We start from the raw sequence: 16,759 nt of genomic DNA, 5'->3' as shown, positions 1-16,759 counted from the left end.
GGCTCGAACTCACGGACCGCGAGATCGTGACCTGGCTGAAGTCGGACACTTAACCGACTGCGCCACCCAGGCGCCCCCGAACTCTTGATATTCATTCTATCTGCCACACTATAGTATGAATGCATCCTGCCAATGACACAAGCATTGTCAGTGCTTTAGAACTAGAAGGATCTCAATCAAAACTGAATATGCAGCAAATGACTCTAATGTTTCTGAAACCAGAGTGTTGGCAAAAATGACTTGTCACGATTAGTGCAACAACTTAAGGACAGCAGATTTTGAGTCCATCCAAATGTTGTTCTGTGTATTTAATCAGTGTTTTATTTTTTTTAAGTTTATTTATTTATTTCGAGAGAGAGAGAGAGAGAAATCAGGGGAGGGGCAGAGAGAGAGGGAGAGAGAGAATCACAAGCAGGCTCCGTGCTGTCAGTGCAAACCTGGCACAGGGCTCAATCCACGAATGTGAGATCATGACCTGAGCCAAAATCAAGAGTCAGACACTTAACTGACTGAGCCACCCAGGCGCCCTTACTTATAGTTTTAGATGCTGTAACTGTGGAAAACTTTGTATGAGAATAAATGAAAGTATACTAGTGGTTGGGGGGAAATGTTTTTCAATATTAGAAAAGAAATCGAGCTTTTCTAATCATCCATTAAATTGTCAGAGACACACTGCAAATATATACTTAAGGATTAGATGTCTATTTCTTTCCTTCCACTGAGGTCTTTTTACACTTCAGTTTTATTTAATATCTAAAGTGAGGTCCACTGACATCAATATGTTAAGCCAGAGTAGCTTTTCATCACTGAAATCTATTATAATACTTCCTAGATATTCTCAGGAAAAACAAATAGACTAACAGAAGACCCTGAGACTTATCCAAAAGCCTCCACTGAAATGCACCATAATTCAAAGAATAAATATACTTTACATTTTGTTTTTTTTTTTCCCTTTGGTATCTGTATTTTCCTTTTCAGATCCGACCACAGTGACATTTTTGAGCATTACTGTGTAGATGCCTCATTGCTACTATTTGCATTGATATTGGGCAAAAAAGCAGTCCAAACACACACACACACACACACACACACACACACACACACACACACACCAGAGTAGAGAAAAACACACACAAACCAGAGTAGAGAACAAAGAGTTGGCAATAAATATCCAATTTGAAGGTGACCTCCAATATATCTTTTCTATTAGGACTTGTTACTTCTCTTATAAAGCCTCTCATCATAACTTCCTTGCTTTGGCTGAGTTCAACACAGAAGAGGAGAGAGGGCTGCTTTCTGGGTGCCTAATTAAGTAGATGTTACATTTTCAAGATACTGTTTTCTTTTATCCAAAGTAAACACGAAAGCTAAATTTACGGAAATAAACACTTATGTAAATTGTTAATTCGGAAGCATTTCTAATTTTGTATGTTGCGAGAAACTTTTTTTAAAAAACAAGCTGTGCTGAGGTTCAGGATAAAAGTTGACCCATAAACTATGCATCACTGTTGAGATAATAAATGCTTAATAGGGTTTTCATATCTGGGATTATTTTGGAAATAATTCACTTAAATATTAACGGTTATTGAGGAGAGGAAAGGGTGGGAAAAGAACAGAAGAAGGGCGCCTGGGTGGCTCAGTCAGTTAAGCATCTGACTTCGGCTCAGGTCATGATCTTGAGGTTTGTGGGTTTGAGCCCCGTGTTGGGCTCTGTGTTGACAGCTCAGAGCCTGGAGCCTGCTTGGGATTCTGTGTCTCCCTCTCTCTCTCTGCCCTCCCCTATTTGCACTCTGTCTCTCTCAAAAGTAAATAAACATTTTTAAAAAAGAACAGATTTCTAGGTACCCTCTGTGGCAGATGAAGATGGCTTGCTTGTCCTTTGATGAGAAATCCGGCAGCTGTCAGGGAAAGGGTCGCTTCCAGAGACACAAAGAGGATACAGCTGGTGATAGAGATAGACTGGCACACAGGCAGAGGAAAGGTAGACAAGTCAAAAATGGAATCCTTCAGGGAACCATCATCACCAATTCCATCTGAAGTTGGGACTGAAATAATTACCTTCTCTGTCAGGATCTCCAGTGGGAGCTCCTCTCTATGATTAGAAATGTGCAGAAATGGTGAGAGTTAGAGTCCCCTTTGGAGATAAGAAGTTGAAACAAAAGTTGAGGGGTGAGGAAGCTGAAAGCTCCTGTCATTGGTGGTGGCAGGGGAACGTAAGTTCCTCATAGAGAAAGTGACATTCCTGGCTGGGGAGTCTTCTGCCTTAAGGCTGCTTCTTTTGACATTGTCTTGGCCAGAAAAGTTCTTAAGAAAAACAAATCAGTTTTGTCTACTTTTCTGAGAAGTATTTGGCATCCTTAGAAGATTGTTGTTGTTTGAAGAGTTCATGGCTAATCTTAAAGTATTAACAGGAATCATACTTGTGCCTCCTTTCCTTGCCTTCTATTTTCCCATCTACATTTGACAATGCATCCCTGAGAGATAAAAGTCCCCTACATATCTATGCTCCCTCCCCAGTTTCTCCTGACCGGGGATTTGGAGGTGGCTGGTAGGGATGAGGTGGTAGTGGCCAGAATGGGGTAGTGGTAGGGCTGTGGCTAATCCACCTGAGACTTTATGAGGATAGTAGGCAATACTTGGTTACTGGCATCCACCTGCTGTTAGTTTCCTTGGACTCAACTCCTGCTAAAACACGGTGATGCAGGGATAGACTGAGTGTGACTAGATTGGATGGTAAGTAGGCATCAGTCACTAGGAAACTTGGCAAGGAAAACGCCAGTGTGGAGTCTACATGTCCAACCCCAATCTTGCTTCTCTTGCTTTTATTTTTCCCCACTCTCCAGAGTGGAACCCACTGAACTCTTCCTCTTCCCTTTATCTCTGCAACTCTCCCTTGAGTTTGCACTGAATTTAAAGCAAGAAGAATTTCGCAGCTTAAGCCTTTCTCCCACGGAGTCAAGGTTCATCCACAAAAGCTTTAGTGTGGCAGCACTCCATCAAATCACTTGACTCAGGGATAGTTTTCCAAATTAGGTCTCTTCTCCCTCTCTTTGGCCCGAGGTCATAGATCCACATTCTCTTTCACTCAACTTGCTTATGTTCCCAATACCTTCGTTTAAATCATCTGATATTTCACTTTTATCCAAAAATTGATTAAGACATTGGCTTTGTAAGGAAAATAATTTGAGAAAGTCTCTCTCTTCCCTAGGCACTCAAAGACCTTTATATCTGGCTAAGTTCAGTCCTAGGGAGGCTGTCCACTGCACCTAATTCCTGTAGCTATTCACATAAATACCTTCTCTAAGAATCACCATAATGTATCACTTTGATCTTGTCTTTGTTTATGCCCTATCTATTTATAAAAACAACTTGAGTTTGTTCACAAAAATGATAAATACAAAAAAATTAGCCAGATAGAAATAAAAATAGAAAATGAATAGATTATCAGGACCAAAGTAGGTATTAAAGCCCCTACCATTACTGAGAAGGATTAGAAAACCTAGTTTTTTAAAAAAAAGTTTTAATTCTAGTATAGTTCACATACGTTATATTAGTTTCAGCTGTACAATAGCTAAATATAGTGATTCAACAATTCTATACATTACTCAATGCTTATCATGTAAGTGAACTCTTAATCCCCTTCACCTACTTCATCCATTCCTCTCCCACCTCCCTTCTGGTAGCCATCAGTTTGTTTTCTATAGTTAAAAGTCTGTTTTCTCTCTCCCCGCCCCCTATTTTTGAGTTTCCTCAATAGGTCTCTTAAACTTATTTTTGAGTTTCCTGGTAGTAAAGGCAAAGAGCAAAATACAATACTTGGAAGGAGAAAGCATACTAATTCTTTATAAGAGATAAAATTTATCCTCCTTTCTAACTCAGAGAAATTATTTTCACAGGCATTGTCTAGGAGGCAGAGAGTGGTTCAGCGGATACTGTTCTCAGGCAAAGCTTTACAGACTATAAGAGGTTTTCCTAAAAACACCTATGTAGTAAGCTTTGGCAAAAGTTCTACAGGGGACACAGGCGAAAGAGCGGTTGAGTTTGCCAGAGGGGTGGAGCGGTGGAGCCTTCACCAAGGAGAATGCAATGTTAGCGCTGAGTGTAATTTTAGCAGATAGAAGAAGAGAACAGGGATTTTCCAGAAGGAAACACATGGAGTTCATAAAGCTCTAGAAGTTAGCTGCATGTCCAGTGAAGCATCAAAAACCCAGTCGTGTTGGATCAAGACATAAGAAACATAAGAAGATAGGCAGTATAGGACCAAGATGCACATCCTGGTTCCCTTGCCTTTGGTGGATATTCTACAAATTTGCATGAACCATGAGTCAGTGGTATTTGTGGCTCTCCTAGATCAATAGAGAATTCCTCTATTACTTCTGAGCCTTTTTTCAAACTGAAAATCAGACCTATAGTCCTTTTCATGTAAAGCAGGAGATTTGGATGTCTTTCTACACACAGGCTCAGTCTAGCTATTGGGATGGAAGGGATCTATTGTTTGTATACTATAGTCTTTCAGACTAACTTCAGGTTTTCTTTGGTTTGTGTATCAAAAAGCTGATGAGTAATGGGGAAAAGGGCATCTGTTAGTAAAATTAGGTTACCTGTGGCCACAGGTAGTCAAAGGGAGTCACTCATCAGCAGAACACAGAGGTCCCCAGAGACAGTCTGACATGAGATGTTAAAGAGAAAATAAAATTTTCAATGCCTCTTAAGAGTTTTTGGGCCAGGGCTAGGAACTGGGGAGCACTTAGTCTGAAAGTCAGACAAATGTGTTCCATATGGAGCCTAGTCAGAAGACCACCTCTATTAATGACCTCTTGAGACTTTCTAAAAAGAAGATGGCTTTCTGTCAAATCATCTTAGGTGGGAAAGGGCCTATATTTAACAGATCTCTTGTGTGGTTTTGTGATTGGAGTTGGTTCTGGATATGCCCAGAAGTGAAATATTTGAAAAATCACAGCTAGTAGAAGAGAATGGAAAATATGGCAGCAGATAGGGGCAGTAAGCCCCCAAACTAGAGCCTCCTCTCACCTTGCACCTAATTTCACAAATGTGGGGAATGATGCAAGCCTGTGAGCTCAGCCACAAAGAAGGTCAATTCAGCACTCCATGAAAACATTCTTGGGCTATCTTGAGCTTTAATTCTACACTCTTTTTGTGAGTTTCCATTTTCAATAGAAAAATCTGGGGCTAGGATTGAAAGTTCTATAACAACATAGGATCATCATCATAAAAAGGCTTGGTATTGTAACTTGTGAGTGACAGTTCTAACTACTTCTCCAGGGTAAAATTCCCACAAATTACTTATTGATGAATCAATTGCCCTGAATGCCAGTTACCATTACAAGATGTTACCAAGAGATATGCTAATTCCTCTCCAGAACACTATTGCTTTATGTCCATTGCTAATCGTGGGAGGAAAAGCTGTGCTAGTTTCTAAGATAAAAATAATCCAAAAGCTAGACATATAATAATCCTTGCCCTGTAAATTCCATTCTAACAGTACTTGTGTTCATGATAATAGAGTTTGAAGATCTATTCTAACCTGTCAATGAGAGTTCCAAATCATAAGCATAAATATGAACTAGGTATTCTGAGTTATTTCCTGAATATAAGAGGGACCTTTTGAAGCAGATTTAACACTTTGGATCCCTGGTGTTTGAATACAACATTGCAGCCTTAATTTAATGACCAGCTTTTGCATAACCTGAAGAAAAAAATGTAACCTCCAGATTTATCTAAGGGTTGAGGAAAGTTTTCCAACAGGAAATCTTGGTTTAGTTCAAAATGTCTGTCATTATAAATAGTAACTCAAACTCACTGTTATTTCCATTTGCTAAAAATAAATGCAAATGTCTTTGCCGGGTCTTTAGTATACCTGGACAGAGGAAGTGGCTCTCTGCATAATATTACTTGAGGATTGTTTTCTTCAAAATTCTTCTTCACTGTCCACCATTGCTAGGAACTAAAACATGTATCCAAGAAGTTCTTCTCACAAAAAAAGATATCCTTAGGAGAATAAACACAGTAAAGCATGAACACATTAGCATAAATTAGTTGGCATTACATTAGTTACCCCATTTTTACCTTTAGGTTATTTATTTATTTATTTATTTATTTATTTATTTAAATTCCAGTTAGTTAACATCTGGTGTAGTCTTGGCTTCAGGAGTAGAGCCCAGTGATTCATCTCTTACATTTGACACCCAGTGCTCATCCTGAAAAATGCCCTCTTTAATGCCTGTTACCCATTTAACTCATACCACCACCAACCCCCACCCCCCAGCAGCTCTCAGTTTGTTCTCTGTATCTAAGAGTCTCTTATGGTTTGCCTCCTTCTCTGTTTTTATCTTATTTTTTCTTCCCTTCCCCTATCTTCATCACCTTTGGGTTATTAATCATGTTATTGGTCTTACTCCTTCTAAAGGGTTGTTTCCTTGTGTCTGTGTCTTCAGAGATTGGGAACTCCTCAAAGACTGAGAATCTCCTTAGTCATCCCTATGTTCTCTTGTCCCTACTTCCCCTTGATGCCCTAGTGTCTAGCACCGTGACAAGCAAATAGTTCTCAATAGATGGGTATTGAACACAAGAATTAATAATTAAATATAAAAATATAGCTAGTTGATTCAAAAATTCAGAAGTGGAAATACGATAGCGTTTTTCTTTTTAACATAAAAAAGTCAACTTTATTTTAAATTAAATTATTTTATCTTAAACAAAATTACCTCTAGTATACAGTTAAATGTAATGGAAAGAAGTAGATGGGTATAAAGACCCTCCTCTATCCATATGTGGCCCATTCTACCACCTTGAATCATTCTATAGTTCCCAAATATCTATATTGTTTATCACTACCATTGAATATTTCCAGAAGGAGAGCAAGAAGTATATTCAGGTTGTATTGTACTTCAGTATGATGGCTTTGGCTCTGGAAGTATTACTTTTTCTAGGCAATAAGTCATAGCTATTACTAAAAATCACAGAGTTAGAGCCAATGAGGTCTTTGATCTATGATTACTTGTAATTTTTACAATGAAAAGAAATAGAAAAATTTCACCAAGACATTTCAATGCACATACCATGGTCAGCACATCCAAGGTAAGCTTGCATTTGTTGCCAGTGTAGTTACTTGACCTGCCTTGGCATATTTCTAGATGAACTTCATAGTGAGGTGAAACACCAGTCACACAAAGCATGCCCAGGTGAGGTAAAACAAGAATGATAATGCTGTATTTTTTGGTTAGGTTCGTTGCTTTTGTTTTTTTTTGTTGTTGTTTGTTTTTTTGTTTGTTTGTTTGTTTGTTTGTTTGTTTTTTGATAGAGAGAGCACCCAAGTGGGGGAGAGGGGCAGAGGGAGAGGGAGAGAATCTTAAGCAGGTGCCACGTTTAGCATGGAGCCTGACCTGAGTCTGGATCCCACTACCTGGGATCATGACCTGAGCTGAAATTAAGAGACAGATGCTCAGCCAACTGAGCCACCCAGGCGCTTCAGGATGGTTTTAATATGGAAGTACCAGAAAACTCAACATGTTTAACAATAAGGAAATATCTTGGCATTGGCTAGAATACAAAAGTCTAAAGGTTGGATAGCTTGAAGTTTAGCTAATTTAGTGGATCTAATTTTTTTTTCACCCTTTGGTATCTATGTCTCTGAATATATTATGTTAGATTCATCTTTAAGATTAAATCAAGGTGGCTGCATCTCTTTTGGGCCTCACAACCATGCAGGATAACAGGGAAACAAAAACACTGCCCTTTGTTGCATTCTCACTTAAGATGGAAAAAATATTTCTTAAAGTTTTGCAAACTTCGTCTCACATTTCATTGTCACACACCCAATCAGGAGCATGCCACACTCTGAAACTGAGGTCATGCCCTCAATCACAGGACTTCTATACAAAGTTAAGGCATGAAATGGGCATCAAGGAGAAAATGATCATTTCTAACACACCATTTTTGTACCAGAACTACAGAACAGCTATTAAAACCAACTCTGATACTTTTAGCTAAAAATGAAATTTCTCTCGTTTAAAACTTACCCAAAATAAAAAAAGAAGATACAACAAGGCACAGGACAACCTCAAATCGCACAGCATAAAATATCTGCCAAATATTATAACACTGGAATCAAAATAAATAAGGATATTGAGAGACAACATGTACTTCCTCAGACCTCTGGCAAAATACTGAGAAGCTAAAATAAGTGTCACCATCCAAAAAGACTATACAAGGACGTTGTAATTAGAAAAGCAAGATTTGGCTATATATCAGACAAGGGGGAGTGGCTACAGTAAAAGCAGGTAATATGATTTGAGAGAGGTGATAAACATAAGAACCAAAGTGCCAAACTGAGAAGATCCAACATGCACATGAATGGAATTTCTGAAGAATAAAACAGAACATACGGAAACAGAGAAAAGTATCCAACAATACAATAGAAGAAAACTCTTCTGGAATAATTAACTGATAGAACTGAATCTACCGGTTGGAAGAAAAACCTTGACACGGAAAAAATGATACAGAGTAATCAATACCAAGCTATATCATGATAAGTTTACGATCTTCAAGAACAAAACGTGAATTTTGAGTCTACCCACATGTAGAAAAATAAGTTTCTAAGGAGGCACAAATAACCAAGCTGATCCCAGAGACTTCAGTAACAATTAATGCTGTAAATCACAGATCAGTGTCTACAAACTTCTAAAAGAAATTATGTACATACAAGAACTGGAGATGGTTTCAAGCAAGTGGGGCTTTTCTTTAGATTAAGTGCTGTCAGGAAGCAGCAGTATTTTTGTGATTGAGTACCCAAATAATTCTTCTTTAAAAGGTGAGAAGAATTTAGCAAGGCTAAACTTGTGATTGGTAAAGAATCAACAACCACTCAAATTAGACAGACTAGGGGGATATTTGATGCTTTTTGTGATATGGAAAACGTTCATGTTTTTGTCTGAAGATGGTTTTCTATGAAATTGTTTGCGTTTGGCAGAACAGTGGGGCCTCGTCACGAGTGCCAGGCCGGCTCCTGGCAGTGAGGGCCTGCTGTCCTCTTCTTCATCTGTCTACAGTAGAAATTTACATGGTGAATACGAATGTCTGTGGATTGTGTTTTGGGACTTCTGGTATTCCTTAGGAGCTTGAATCATGCAAATAAAATTGATACTTATTAAGTTGCTGTAATGAGCAAATGCAGTTCCAAGATTTCATTATGTTATGCATCTATCTGCTGTTATAATTTTTTGAATGTGGCCTTTGTGCTGCAGTAGTTGCAAAAACTAGAGTAGTAATAGTAATAACAGCTGCAATTTATTGTGTCTAAGATGTACCACACACCTTGTAGGTGTTCTGTCCTTGCATCTCTTTTACCTCTCTCAAAACCCAGGGAGGTAGATATAATTACAGATAATGAAAGATAAATTCGGAGAGTGTACATAAATTCCCGGTGGTCACACACAAAATTCGAGGCAGAGACACAATGCATTTCCATGTCTCTCTAACCTCAAATCCCATATCATTTGAGGGATAAATGTTAATAAGGTTTCAGAGACCTATTATTTTCTATTATCAAAACAGAACAGGAAATTCTAAAAACAGCAGTAGTAGCAGCAACAATAGCATGGAAAGTACTTTTTGTTAAAAAACAAAAAGAAAACTCTTGAGATTGCCTCCTTCCCCCATATAAGGTTTTGCTTTTTATCTGAAATTTATTGGATTAGCTAATATTGGCATAATGACTTTCTTATCATCATTTTGTTCTTTCAGCTGATCTCAACTAATTGGTTTAGAATGGCTTTCTTTTTCTCCAGATTTCTAGTCCTCCTGATGGGTTAAATTTAGGTAGTAAGTTTATCCAAAGCACAATGAGGAACCCATTTGTGGTGGCATAAATCACAGATGATCACAGAGAACAAAACTCCTGACCTAGGTAGTATCTCCTGCTGGTAATGAGGTGGTGAGCTGAGAGGCCAAGACAAAGCATAGTGACATTTTGGGCTAACAATTCTTTTAGAACATTTCCCTTTTTTGAGCTGTCCTTGAACTAGAACATTGCATGAAAGATGCCATCTGGCCAATAAAATTTCCCAGGAATTAGCTCTCAAGGATGCTTTATCTTTTATAAAGTTTATCCCAGGTTCCCAAAAGGGGCCATGACTACTAACTGAGGGTTGAGTCCTTGAAGTTACAACACTCTCCCACACTACCTTTCCTGGGCTCTAAGTCTCACATTGCCCTCTGGAGTGTTGAAAAAAATGGCAGAGGAGAGATGAGGGGTTATATTGGTTTAGGGATCATGGTGAAGGGGGAACCTGGCTTTAGAGATCTCAACCTTACAGGTATCTAGTTTGACCAAAGGGAAACCTACGAGTTCCAGAGGAAGATGCTCCAGCTTGCAGAGAAAGAGATGATAGTCCAACTCCAGGCAATACCTGGATGGGCCCTTTGGTTCTGATAGAACAGAAAAATTGATGGGAAAAGAGCTATTTCAAGACATTGTATGAACCAATCAACAGGAACAAAGAACTATTAATATTTATTTAGTTGACAATTAGAACATATTTATGTGTAAAATTTTTACACAGAGAGGAACAGTTTTTGGCATTTTTTGTCAAAGTTTGAATCCAGCTGTTTCTTATCCCTCCACATTTCAATGATAGCAGTTCTTTCTAAGTCCTGGATAGCAATAGCTCAAGCTTCCAGTCCACTTGACTGCAGGAGTTGGGCGCTTTACAAGGCTTCCTTCACTGATTCCCCCAGGAGTGCTGCAAATTGCACACACGTCTGGCTGTACCCTATCACCCCTGACCCTTTACTAGCCCCTATGTCCCCTCACATGCTGCCCCCTTCCTTTCACTACTTCTGCCAAATGAGGGCATTGATCTATTCCTCACTTCTCCAAAGCTCAGCCAAGACCATCACGTTTAGCTGAACCCTACTACTGGTTTAGGAATCATAAAAGGTAATTAAAGAAATTATAAAAAGTTTAAAAATTGGTATAAAACTAGAATATGCCCAAGGTCCCTAGATTGTGCACCTACAGGGTCCACTACTGATGTCTCTTTCCTGGTGTCTCATGACCTTCTTCCCAGGTGCCAGTGCCAACCTGATCATCCTTTCTCACTCAGTCTAAGCCCTCCACCTCTCAGAGGCTTCCTCTCACTCCCAGACTCAGAGAAGCTTCTGCTGAGATATTACTCCTCTCACAAAGGGAACAAACTTGTGCCTGCATGATGAAACTCACCCCTCCTACTTTTACCACTTAAAACAAACAAAAATGTTTTTGTTTCATCTTTGCTTAACCATGAAGCTAAAATAGATGTTTTCCCAATACAAAAAACTTTTCTCTTAAAGTTGAACTCATATCCCCACCTCTAATAGAAGTTTCAGACTTATCCCCAACCCTGTGAAAGAATATGGAGGGTCTAGTCTCAGGTACAGCACCCTGTAAAACGAGGCATAGGCAATATATTATTGATATTACCATAAATGTTACCAATCCCATTGTTAAAACAAAACAAAAAGCAGTTGATCCTACCAGATTCTCTAAAAAGAGAAAAAAATATATTGATGGAAGTATTTCTCCCAATATCTTTCTAGAAAGCAAATGTCCACAGAGGATCCCTTGGACCAAAATAATGTCAGAAATCTGACATTTGTATTCATTTGCTAATAAACAATTTAATAACATAAAGGCACTTACTTTTTTTCCTAGTGAAAGCATACTTTGAACAATTCTTTTTTTTTTTTAAGTTTGTGTATTTATTTTGGGAGAGAGAGAGAGAGAGAGAGGGAGGGAGAGAGAGAGAGTGCAAGGGGGTAGGGGAGAGAGAGAAAGAATCCCACGCAGGCTCCATGCTGTCAGCACAGAGCCCAATGTGGGGCTCAATCTCATGAACTGTGAGATCATGACCTGAGCTAACATCAAGAGTTGGACGCTTAACCAACTGAGCCATCCAGGTGCCCCTACTTTGAACCATTCTTAATCACGCAATGGAAGAGTCTGTGGGTTCCTACCAACACAACAAAGGAGTTGGGATCCAGTTGGGTCTCCTTAGTGAAATTAGCACCGCACAAAACCACAGTCCCTTATTTAAAATTGTCACCTCAAAAACTTCTTTTGTCACTCAGCCTCATCTGCACCCTCCATTTTTCTAGAAGCCTTTAAATTATTAATTGATTATCTCAGTACCTCACATTTCTTCTAGTTCCTTATGAGATGAACTTGGTACTAGGTTTTGCCAATTTCATTCAATGTGGCCACATTTATTAATGATGGAAATGACTTTTTGGCCATCTGTAGTAAGTTATTTGCTTATGCTCCTAAATTCCATTTCCCTTGTTGAGATGATCATTTCCTTGTATTTCTATGACTCCTTTCACACACACCCTGGCGTTTCTCTATAGGGTTTTGCATACTGACTTAATCCCTAACCAACAAGACAACAGTCCCCTGTCTATTCACATGTAATCCCTTCTTTCCTTTTTTCTGAAATCCTTCAGCTCTCATTCTATTCTCATGGCCATCTTGCACTGTTCATTTTACCTTTTCAGATAGCTGACAGAGTCAATATATTGGTCTGAAATTTGCCTATAGCAATTTAGTACCTAGAACCATGACCTTTAGCTTTCTGAAGTAATGGGAGGTTTTTACTGCATTTACATCAAAATGTTACAACATGGCTTCTGTTAGGTCTCACCCAAGTTCTAACCCAAGAGTACAGTCAACTGCGTGATCTCATAGGGTTCCATGGGTTTGCCTATTAAATTCTGCTTTCCTTCTTAAAAACATCAATCTTATTTATGTTCAGACTTTCTGTTTATCTTATTGCCACCATAAATGTAGCACACTCATAAATTAGTGGTATGTGGGAAAGAAGCTGGACTTGAGGTTAGAAAACAAGAGTTAAAATCTACTGCTTAACACTCATATAATATGGGGTAAGTTCTTCAACGTCTACTAAGCCTTAGTATCCTCATCTTTAAAAGTAGGTTAACACTTACCTCACACAGATGTTACAAGGATTCAATGAGATCACAAACCTGGACACAAACTCTTCCGGTCTTTTGATTTATCTTTATACTCAAGGACATCTTCCACAGCATCAGGAAGATTAGTTAAATAATGTTGAAGCACTTTTAGGTAAAAACTTTAATATGTGTACAAAGTGTATGCCACAAAATTAGATCATTTTCTTCTGTTATCTTCTCATCCATTGCATCTGAGAAGACACTAATACCTTGCTAATCTGGGCATAATTGCTCTAGAGTTTTTGTAAAAGCAGGAATTAGGGACAGCATTCTAGTATAGAAGGAAAAGGAGAGCTACATTTGCACAGCACGGGGAATCTTCTATTTTCTGTATCAAAAAATTGATGAAGCTGGTGAAATTATGAGGGCCTAAAACTCCCCCAACCCTTCCCCTAACCCCCAGTTTTCCCCTTGGTGTTGCCACTGGTTGGATACAAAGGGCAGAACGAACTACCTCTATTTTATAGATCAGCCATTAAACATACCACCCAACACAACCCTTGGATTGGACATGGCAGCCAGAAGCATGCATTATGTTTGCACTTTCTAAGTGCATAGGAAAACCTTCTTAATGAACACAAGGAAATTGAGAAACATATAGAAAATACAAGTCCCACCATTTTCTATTTTGAGCCTCCTTATATGAGAGTATTCACCTCTAGAGAGCAGCAGCACACTCACTCTTCAGTCCTTTCAGAGCTTGTGACCCCCTGCCCACCAAAAAGTCTTAATGTACTGTTCAGAATAGATTATTCTCTCTCAGCTTGTGCCATAAAGTCCAATAATTTTCAGATCCAAAAAGCATAATTATCACCATAATTTGTGAGAACAACCATTTTTACACACCCACTATGTACTAAGTACCATGCTAGATACATAAGACACAAAGACTATATCATGCTGTTAGAGTCCTCAAAGAGCTTATTTTAGGTGGAGAGGTAAGGAAAATGTTAAAAAAATAAAGGAGCATAAATTCAATGTAAGCAGATCAATATAGAAGATTAGAGGCAATAGAGATGCTTGTGGGATTTGTAATTGTAGTGTGAGATGCTAATTCCCCCTCCTCTACCCCTAACGCACTCTGTACCTCTCAGCCCCCAGCATTTCCCCTTCTTTCTTTTGCTAGTAAGGCACTGAATTTACCTGGGATCAGACTCCAGATGGAGACCACATCTCTCTCCCAGCCTCCCTTACAGCCAAGTATGGCCATGTGACAAAGTACTGCCTAATGAGATGTGAATGGTAAATGGTGTGAACAACTTCGAAGTCACACCTTTCAAAAAAACCCTACTCTACCCACCACTTTCTCTTTTGCCTTTACTATAAGCTGAAACATGACCTGTGTCTTTTGCCCTTTCTAAAGCTTTCACCATATGGATGAGTAGAGCAACAAGACAGAGGGGCACCTGGGTGGCTAAGTAGGTTAAGCGTCTGACTCTTGATTTTGGTTCAGGTCATGATCTCACAGTTTGTGGGTTCCAGCCTCTGTTAGTGCAGAGCCTGCTTGGGATTCTCTCTCTCCCTCTCTCTCTGTCCCTCCCCCACCTCAAAAATAAATAAATGAACTTAAAAAAATATATAGAAAATCTCTCATTTATCTCATAGGCAAGAGTGGCCTAGCCATTCCAGACTGCCTGCCTGCCTCTGGACTATTGTATTGGAAAGTAAGTCTCTATCTTATTTGAGTTATTAAATACTGTGTACTCTCTATTATAGTAGCTTAACCTGTATTGTGGTAAAAAGGAAGTGTAGTCATGGAATGCCTTTAAAGGTGGCTAGGATTTAGGTGAAAAAGGAAGTAAAAATGAGGGGATGGAGGAAGAAAGAAAAATAAGAGTTCTGAATTTAAAAAGGAGAACAAAGATGTGGATGTAGCACATGGCAGGCTTGAGGGAGAGTTGACAGATCAATTTTGTTGAAGGTAAAGATGTACATACAGGAAGGGTTAAAGACAAAGTTCAAGTTGGGTTTGCACAAAACTATAGAAGCACTTAACTAAATACAAGCTACATAATAAAGTAAAATTCTTCACATAAGAAATGAGACCAATGTTTTGATAGAAGGGTGCTGAATGAACAGGAGCAGCTACCAGAGGGCTAAGGAAAGGGGAGTTCGAACTGATGGAAAGAAAGAACAGATTCTGGGGAGACATCTGTACGACTTGATGACTATTTGGGTATGTAGAGGTGAGATTTTGAGCCTGCTGACTGGAGAATGGTAATACCACAGAAGAGGTACTTTAAAAAAAAAAACAACAACAACAAACAAATATATATATATATATATATATATATATATATATATATGTAAAGGAAACTAGTTTTATATGATAGCAGTGTATCCATGAGGAAATATCCAACAGCAGAAATGCAAAATTAAAGCTCTGGGGATCTGTTCAAGTTGGAGATACATAATTAGAGGTAACCAAAAGAGAGATTAAAGCCATAGGAAAAAAAATTACAGAGCAATAGATGAAAAACAACAAAAAGAACACTGTCATTGAAGGCCAAGGAGGATTTTTGATAAAAATAGGGGCAAATTGACATGAGAGTAAGTGAGAGAGAAGGCAACTACAGAAATAGAATGAACTTGGCTTCTGGGTTCATGTTCTTTTCATCTGTATATCCTCACAGATATAAATTTTTTTTTCTCTAAAATCTGTTCTTTTTTACTTCTCTCTGCTGCCAAGACACTCATCACATCCTGCCTTGATTTACACAAACTCCTTCTCATTGGCCTCTTTCTCATCAGTTCCTACTCCAATCTTTGCCAAATGTTACTGCCAAGTCCATTTTCCTTTCCTGCTGTTCAGACTATGTTTCTCCCACTCTGCTTTGGCTTCTCTTCACCTTCCAGCCTTTCCCCCAACTCCACCTGCTTATAATTCTTCCTCATCCTTCCTACATGCCCCCAGTCCACACACACCCCCACTCCTTCCTCTGGCCCTGTCATCAACTCTGGCATCTTCAACCGTCAGACTCAGGTGCTCCTAACTGCAGGCCAATACCCGACATCATCCTCCCCCACAGACCTCCCAACTTGTGTGCACAATACAGCTCCTAGTCCTGCTGCAAAGAAACCCAGCAGATCCACTTCCTTTATGAAGCTTGCTAGCTCTAATAACTGTATTCTGTATGCTGCTTTCCCCCAGAGTATACAAAAGAGTATTGCTTGTACTGTACTCTTTCCTGTCCCTATTACCTCTAGGGCCTTATATTGTTTGTTCTGGAAGAACATGATTTCATTACTGTCAGATGATTTCTGTTCCTTGTAAAGCACTTATTGGTGTTACTTTGGGGTACCGCGTAAATAATACAAATCTCACAATGCCTCTTCGATGAGAGGGCTTAAACCCAACCAGTGTGTCCAAAAGCACCTTGAGTTTTGTCTCAGTAATGCCTGGAAGAAGACCATATCTGTCAAGAAAAGAAGATTAATGTACAGAAAGGAAGCTGTGATTTTTCTATTGTCCTCAACAAATAATGCACACACACATACACAAAACGTTTATCTGAATGAAAGAGAAATTCAGTGGGCATTACAGGTAGCTCAGCATAAAATCCTCTACCGCTGTGGAAGCATTTCTCAAGGACATATCCTGTCATCATATAAAGCAATATTTAATTGCCACTTTTGCAGTCAAATGCTCTACCACTGAACTATACCCTCTTTAATTGTCACCTTTGAACCTTTGCTCATTTGTCACCTTTGAACCTTTGCTGTAGTAGAGATA

Source organism: Puma concolor, chromosome B2 (assembly GCF_028749965.1).
Source record: "Puma concolor isolate L17-30 chromosome B2, mPumCon1.1.hap2, whole genome shotgun sequence".
Classification (NCBI taxonomy): Eukaryota; Metazoa; Chordata; class Mammalia; order Carnivora; family Felidae; genus Puma; species Puma concolor.
Note: the sequence above shows the minus strand (reverse complement) of the source record.